Raw genomic sequence first — 6788 nt, 5'->3', positions numbered from 1 at the left:
ATATCACTATACCAAGTTTCACTTGTCTCCCACAAATACTTCCAGAGATATGTATGTAATATGAAAATTGCAATTTGTATGGGAGGGACCTTGAGTTATCGGACTTACTTTCAGTCTAAGACCATCCTTCCGAAATCCGTAGTAAGTGCACTAAATTTCGTTCTGATCGGAAAACCGGTTACGGAAGTAGCCTATTTTTCAATCCAGGTCATAAACCAGCTTTGAGCAAAATTTCATTTTCAAACAGGTGGCAATTCTTAAAAAAGTAGCCTATTTTCCAGTCTAGGTCATAAGCTATCTGTGTGCAAACTTTCATGCAAATCAGTTCAGTCATTTACGCGTATTAATTTAATTAAAGTTTCCTAAAACGTGATAACTCTTAAAATAGTAGCATATTTTCCAGCATAGGTCATAAGCTATCTCTGTGCGAAATATCATGCAAATCTGTTCAGTCGTTTCCGCGTATTAGTTTAATTAAAACTTTTTTAACAGGTGGCAACTCTTCCAAAAAATTAGCCTGTAGGTCATAAGCTATCTGCTTTCAAAATTTCAGGCAAATCCGTTCAGACTTTCCCGCCCATTGATTTAATTAAACTTTTTTAGCAGGTGGTAACTCTTAAAAAATGTAGCCTACTTTCTAACCTAGGTTAGGTTAGGTTGAAGCGGCTGCCTTCATCCAACATAGGGGAGAGGTACACTTAGACCCAGTGGGTCCGTTGTGATACCAATTGAGAGCTCGAATTCGAACCCGTCCGTTCGCCTAGAAGTGGAATCAGTTGGTTAGGTTTATAAAGCGCGAGAATTCGTAAATGCCTGCTTCACTAAGATCCGCAAGACAATCAAAACGGTGGTGGTGAAATGAGCGTCTTCTCGCCCACATCAGGGCGGGGCAATGATAGAGATAGTGTTCCACACTCTCGATTTCGTCCTCGTCGCGGCAACCACGGCAGAAATCATTAGCCGGCAAACCCATTCTGCTAGCATGCCTTCCCATTAAGCAGTGGCCCGTAATTATACCGGTCACCAGACTTAGTACAGGCCGTTCTAGCCGAATGAGTGCGGCGGATCTTTTCTTGTCGTAGTTGGGCCAGGTTTGTCGAGTCGTCCCACACGTGGGTTCTTCCGACCATCTTTTGTTCGCCCTCTCCACGTAGTATGTCCAGAGCCGTGTCTTACAGGTAGATAGGGGTATACCCGCTGCATGGGAGGAGTTGACGCCCGACAGGGTGGTTCCCTTCCGCGCAAGCTTGTCCGCCGCACACTTACCCTGAAAGTCCCTTTGGCCCGGAATTCACACGATTTGAGTAGTAGATTTTGAAGCTAGATCGTTAAGGACTTTCCTAAATTCTAAAGCAGTTGTAGATGATGTCTTGTAGCAATCCAGCGACTTAATAGCTGCTTGGCTATCGCAGTATATGGTTACCGAAGGTAGATTAAGAGAAGAATCGATGAGCCAGAGTGCAGCCTCCTTTACGGCCGCGAGTTCCGCTTGGAAGACACTGCAGTGGTCTGGTAGCCTAAAGCAGAGATCCAGTTGGAGGTCCTTTAAGTGTATCCCACTCCCTACTCTTAGATTTAGTTTAGAGCAATACGTGTATATGGCTGTGGAGTTACTTTGGAGGCCCCAGACCGAGTCGTCCTCCCAGTCCTTCCTCGAAGGGATACGAGTGGAGAACTTATTCTCGAGCACCATCGGTGGTGTTGTATAGTCTGGGGACCTGAATGTGTCGGGGTAGTTGGTCAGGATGTTGGTATGACCGAATCTAATGTCTTTCCATTTTGACAGTGCATTTAATCTTACTGCATTGTAGCTCGCCTGTAGCTTCCCTGAAAGGTCTACGGTCAGAAAGTTTAGAAGTGTTTCCATAGCTTTGGTGGGTGTGGATAGCAGTGCACCTGTGATTAGCATGCATGCCGCCCTTTGAACCTTGGTAAGCTTAGAATTTGTGAGCGATTTATCCAGTGATGTCCACCAGACTGTGACGCCGTAGAATAATATAGGACGTACCACTACTGTGTAAATCCAGTGAACTATGTGTGGTTTGAGACCCCATTTCTTGCCTATAGCCGTTTTGCAGGAGTAGAGGGCGGTAATGGCCTTTTTGGCCCGCTCTTCTACGTTACGTTGCCAGGTAAGTTTCCTGTCCAAGATGACGCCCAAGTATTTCACTTCGTCAGAGAGCAGTAGCTCTACGCCATTTAAGGTCGGAAGTTGAAATGGGGGTGATTTTTGTTTTCCGTGTGAAGAGAACCGTGACCGTTTTAGCCGGTTTGGCGTTCAGTCCGCATTCTCTAGACCAGGTTTCCACGATACTCAAGGCGTTCTGCAACAGTTCTGCATTTGTGGGTGTTTACCTGTTGCAGTTAGGGCAAGATCATCGGCATACGCAATAGCGTTGCAGCCCGAGCCCTGTAAGCGCATGAGTAGGGTGTTTACCGTAAGATTCCAGAGGAGTGGTGAGGGTACTCCTCCTTGAGGACTGCCCCTAGTCGTATATCTTGTGAGGTTTAAATTTCATAGTACTGGCTTTTTATTTGACAGTTTTATTCGCGTTGGAAGTTGCTGCTCAAAAAATAATGTTGAACAAATTCGTTGAAAATCCGACATTTTCGAGATCAGAAATCAAATTAAAATTAAATATACCAAAAACTTATAATTATCCTTCAAAAATCAAGGAATAGATTCCTTTTGCTTAAACTAACGGGGTGAGCTAATCATTAAAATACATCATTTCGCACCAGCTTAAGGATAAGGCTCTTTACCAGAATTAGGAAAAAAAACGGCTTATCAGAAGAAGATCGTGCGAGAGAATTGGAAAACGGTTATCCACAGTTCAGCGAATGCAAGCTATAGCAAGACTTAAACTTTGTCGAGTTATTATATATAAAGTTCTGTTAGATTAAATACATTTTATAACAAAAACCGCACCCGTTTACATTACCCCAATGTTCACACTAAATGTGGTATTTTATAATAATGACTAATAAAACATGTTTAAAACTGGACTTCGGTCAACTCCTACGTTAAAAGTTTTAAGCTAAAAAGAAACAGGGTGATATCCTCTTACAACTAAATCTATAGAAGTTGACACAGTTGTCAAAAGGCTATGAAATGACAAGAGAATCGAGGCAGTCTCATTAAAACTCGATCAGACTCCACAATGGGTCATATGACCCCAGAAATATGCTGGAAGGAGCGCTTGTACAAAGTGTTATTTCATTGTGTCCTTTACTTTGGACCTTTTGTAAAGCGTTGGTGGGTTTTTATGAAAACTAATTATTCACAGGTAACTTTAAATCGGTTTGAAGCCAATGATGTGAATAAAGTTCTGGAAGTCATCAATTTACGAATATGACCTATTTAAGTCAAATCGATAAATACATGGTATTTATTTAAACAAAATTAGTACAGATGTGCGAGCCGTAGAAAAACATAAAATAAAGATAGTTTAGTAGAGCAAGATGACTACACAATTCTCTAGAGCGGGTGTTCAGAAAATTTTTATCATTATCAAAGAAATTGTTATTTATTTATTTATCCAAGCAAAATATGAAACTCTCGCTAACATATATCTATAACGGAATGTTTTCTCTTTATTCTAACATATTAAATATTATTTTCTGAAATCCTGTTAAAAAGATATAACCCATTTCATGCGTACCGATTTTGAGTGAACGATGCTTTATGCGGACACTTAAAGCGCAGTTAGTCAACGACGTAGCGTAAACGTAGGTTGACATACGTAGCAGCATATCAAACGGCAACGTCACCGCCATGCGGTGGTGAGTTTTCGTTAACACGCGAATCCCATAAGGTAGATCGTGTCTGCGTCAACCTACGTCTACGTTACGTCGTTGACTGTTTGAGCTTTTATATATGTATCTATGCACATACGTATCTATGCACATACATACATATGTACTTAGGTATGTATATCATATATATATTAGAGTGGTTCAAAAACACTCTTTTTGGAAATTCATAAACGCTACATCAGAATATTGTTATTTGTGATAAAAAAGAGACACGTATTTTTTTATTTTGAAAAAAAAAGTTTTCTTAGAGGTCGCGCTGGTCGGTTTTTTATAAAAACGCTGATGTTCTCAATTTTTTTATTTTCTTGACATGTTAAAATACCACATGTGTAAGCGAGCCACAGTGGTGTTGTTGTGAGCCCACCCAGCAAAAACACGATTACCACAGAAGCGAAAGTGGAAACGAGCAAGGGAATGGGAATCGCTTACCCTTTCGCTTCAAGAAGGCATTATTTTAACATAGGCATGTCATTGGCCGTAAGCCCTTACCCGCAGCATTACCTTCGAACGAAGGGAGAACGCATGGATAAACAGAATCCAGAGAAGCGAACAAAGAATGCTTTACAAAGAGACTAATGTAGAATGCCTAGATAAGTACATACTTATTTATATTAAATTGAAATCAGAAAATGTCTAAAAAGATTAAAATTAATTAAATTTTTTTATAAATCAGTTCTTATATGCACATACATATGTATGTATTTAGATTTTACTTAAAAATCGGTATGTATGTACATTAGCGTGGTCCAAAAATGTATGCGAAAAAGTAGAGTCGGAATTTTTATGCTCTCACCCCCTAGGATTGTGCTATACAGACAAAAATATACCCTTATTTTTTTTATTTTGAAATCAAAAAATATTTAGAGATCGCTCAAAGCGCCCAAAGTTTTCCATGTATGTTATATGGAGAAAAAACAACTTTTCGTAGAAATGGTATAAAATAGTTAAAAATCAATATTTTTCTACCATAAAACCCTGTTTATCTGCAGGAGATTCCCAACAATAATGCGAAATTGTTTATTTAACAATTTTTTCAGCGCAACTATAATTTATAGGTCCACCAAACACCCACAAAAACCCCGAAAAATGCAATGGGGCGACCAATAAAAAATTGTTAGTATTAAAAAATGGTTAAATAAACAATTGGGTATTATTATTTAAAGTCTACTGAAGAGAACCAGAGTTTTCCGGTCGAAAAATATTGACTTTCAAGAATTCTATACCATTTCTACGAAAAATTTTATTTTTCTCATATAAAAATACATGGAAAACTTTGAGCGCTTTAAGCGACCTCTAAATATTTTTTGATTTCAGAATAAAAGAATTGGGAGATACTCTTTTCGATATAGAGCAATCCTAGAGGGCGAGAGCATTAAAATTCCGACTTTACTGTTTTTGGACAACCCTAATGTACATATATGCATAATTAATTAAATTGTACTTCCTCACTCTTGTACTTCACTTCATTGACTGACTTCAACTTCGCTGCAAATTGAACACAGCAAACCATGATTTTTATGCGAGACAAATTTCCACAGAAAGTAACGGTAGAAAAATAATGTTTGGGTATTCATTCTATTTTTGAGCTGACTACGATGCAGCATTCTACTTTGCATTCTCCGAAATGAAGCAAAGAAGCGAAATAAAAAAAATATTGTAGGACATTCTACTTTGNCGAAATAAACAAAAATATTTTAGGACATTCTACTTTGGATTCCCTGAAATGAAGCAAAGAAGCGAAACAAATAAAATATTGTAGGACATTCTACTTTGCATTCCCCGAAATGAAACAAAGAAGCGAAATAAACAAAAATATTTTAGGACATTCTACTTTGGATTCCCTGAAATGAAGCAAAGAAGCGAAACAAATAAAATATTGTAGGACATTCTACTTTGCATTCCCCGAAATGAAACAAAGAAGCGAAATAAACAAAAATATTTTAGGACATTCTACTTTGGATTCCCTGAAATGAAGCAAAGAAGCGAAACAAATAAAATATTGTAGGACATTCTACTTTGCATTCCCCGAAATGAAGCAAAGAAGCGAATAAAATAAAAAATATTATAGGACGTTCTACTTTGCATTCCCCGAAATAAAACAAAGAAGCGAAATAAATAAAATATTGTAGGACATTTTACTTTGCATTACCGGCAATGCCTAAAAGAAGCGAAAACATTCGAAGACATTATAACGCGTTGCCTTCTAGAACTCGTTACCGCTAAAAGCGATTACCGATTTTTTCTGGGCACTGAATGTCGATTTTTGCCGGTGTTGAAATAACATTAATAGTATTTAATTGTTCTGTATTCAGTTTATTGGTTTAGCAGGTTAACTCGTACAAATTTCAGATGTGTATCAGGCTCACGCGATACGAATATAATAACGTTCTTAAATAAAACAAACGCCTTCTTTAGTGTCTGAAAAAGAACTCAACTCATTTTATTCGTTTTAATTATTCTAAACCTAATTCATATGAAGCTTACTTCTAACTTCTCTTATTAAAAGCTGATGTTTCTCTTACTCTAATTTCTCTTATAATTAATTCTTATAATTAAATAACTAAATATATACCATATAACTAAGTATATATGTAGTATGTTTGGGAAAAGTATGTATGTAAGTAAATAGGAATTCATAGAAGCTTACGCAACTCTTCCCCCGCTAGAATAAGCAGTCCCTGCTAATTCATATATATGTAAATAATAGTTTTTTATACCCGAGCGCACTTGTGCACAAGGGTATTATAACTTTGTTCACATAACGGTTGTTTGTAACAGGCAAAACGAATCGAGATAGATATAGACAAATGTATACATAAATGATCAGTGGAAAACATATCTTTAATACTTGCGCCGGGTATTTAATGTTCGGCTCCGCCCGAACTTAGACTTTCTTACTTGTTTGGTTTCGGTTTGAGAGCCAGCTGCTGTGATGATGTGGAAATTTACCACAATGAAGAAAAATATAACAA

The sequence above is a fragment of the Rhagoletis zephyria genome, unplaced genomic scaffold, assembly GCF_001687245.7.
Source record: "Rhagoletis zephyria isolate East Lansing unplaced genomic scaffold, Rhagoletis_zephyria_1.1 Rzeph_scaffold_02460, whole genome shotgun sequence".
Taxonomy (NCBI): domain Eukaryota; kingdom Metazoa; phylum Arthropoda; class Insecta; order Diptera; family Tephritidae; genus Rhagoletis; species Rhagoletis zephyria.
Note: the sequence above shows the minus strand (reverse complement) of the source record.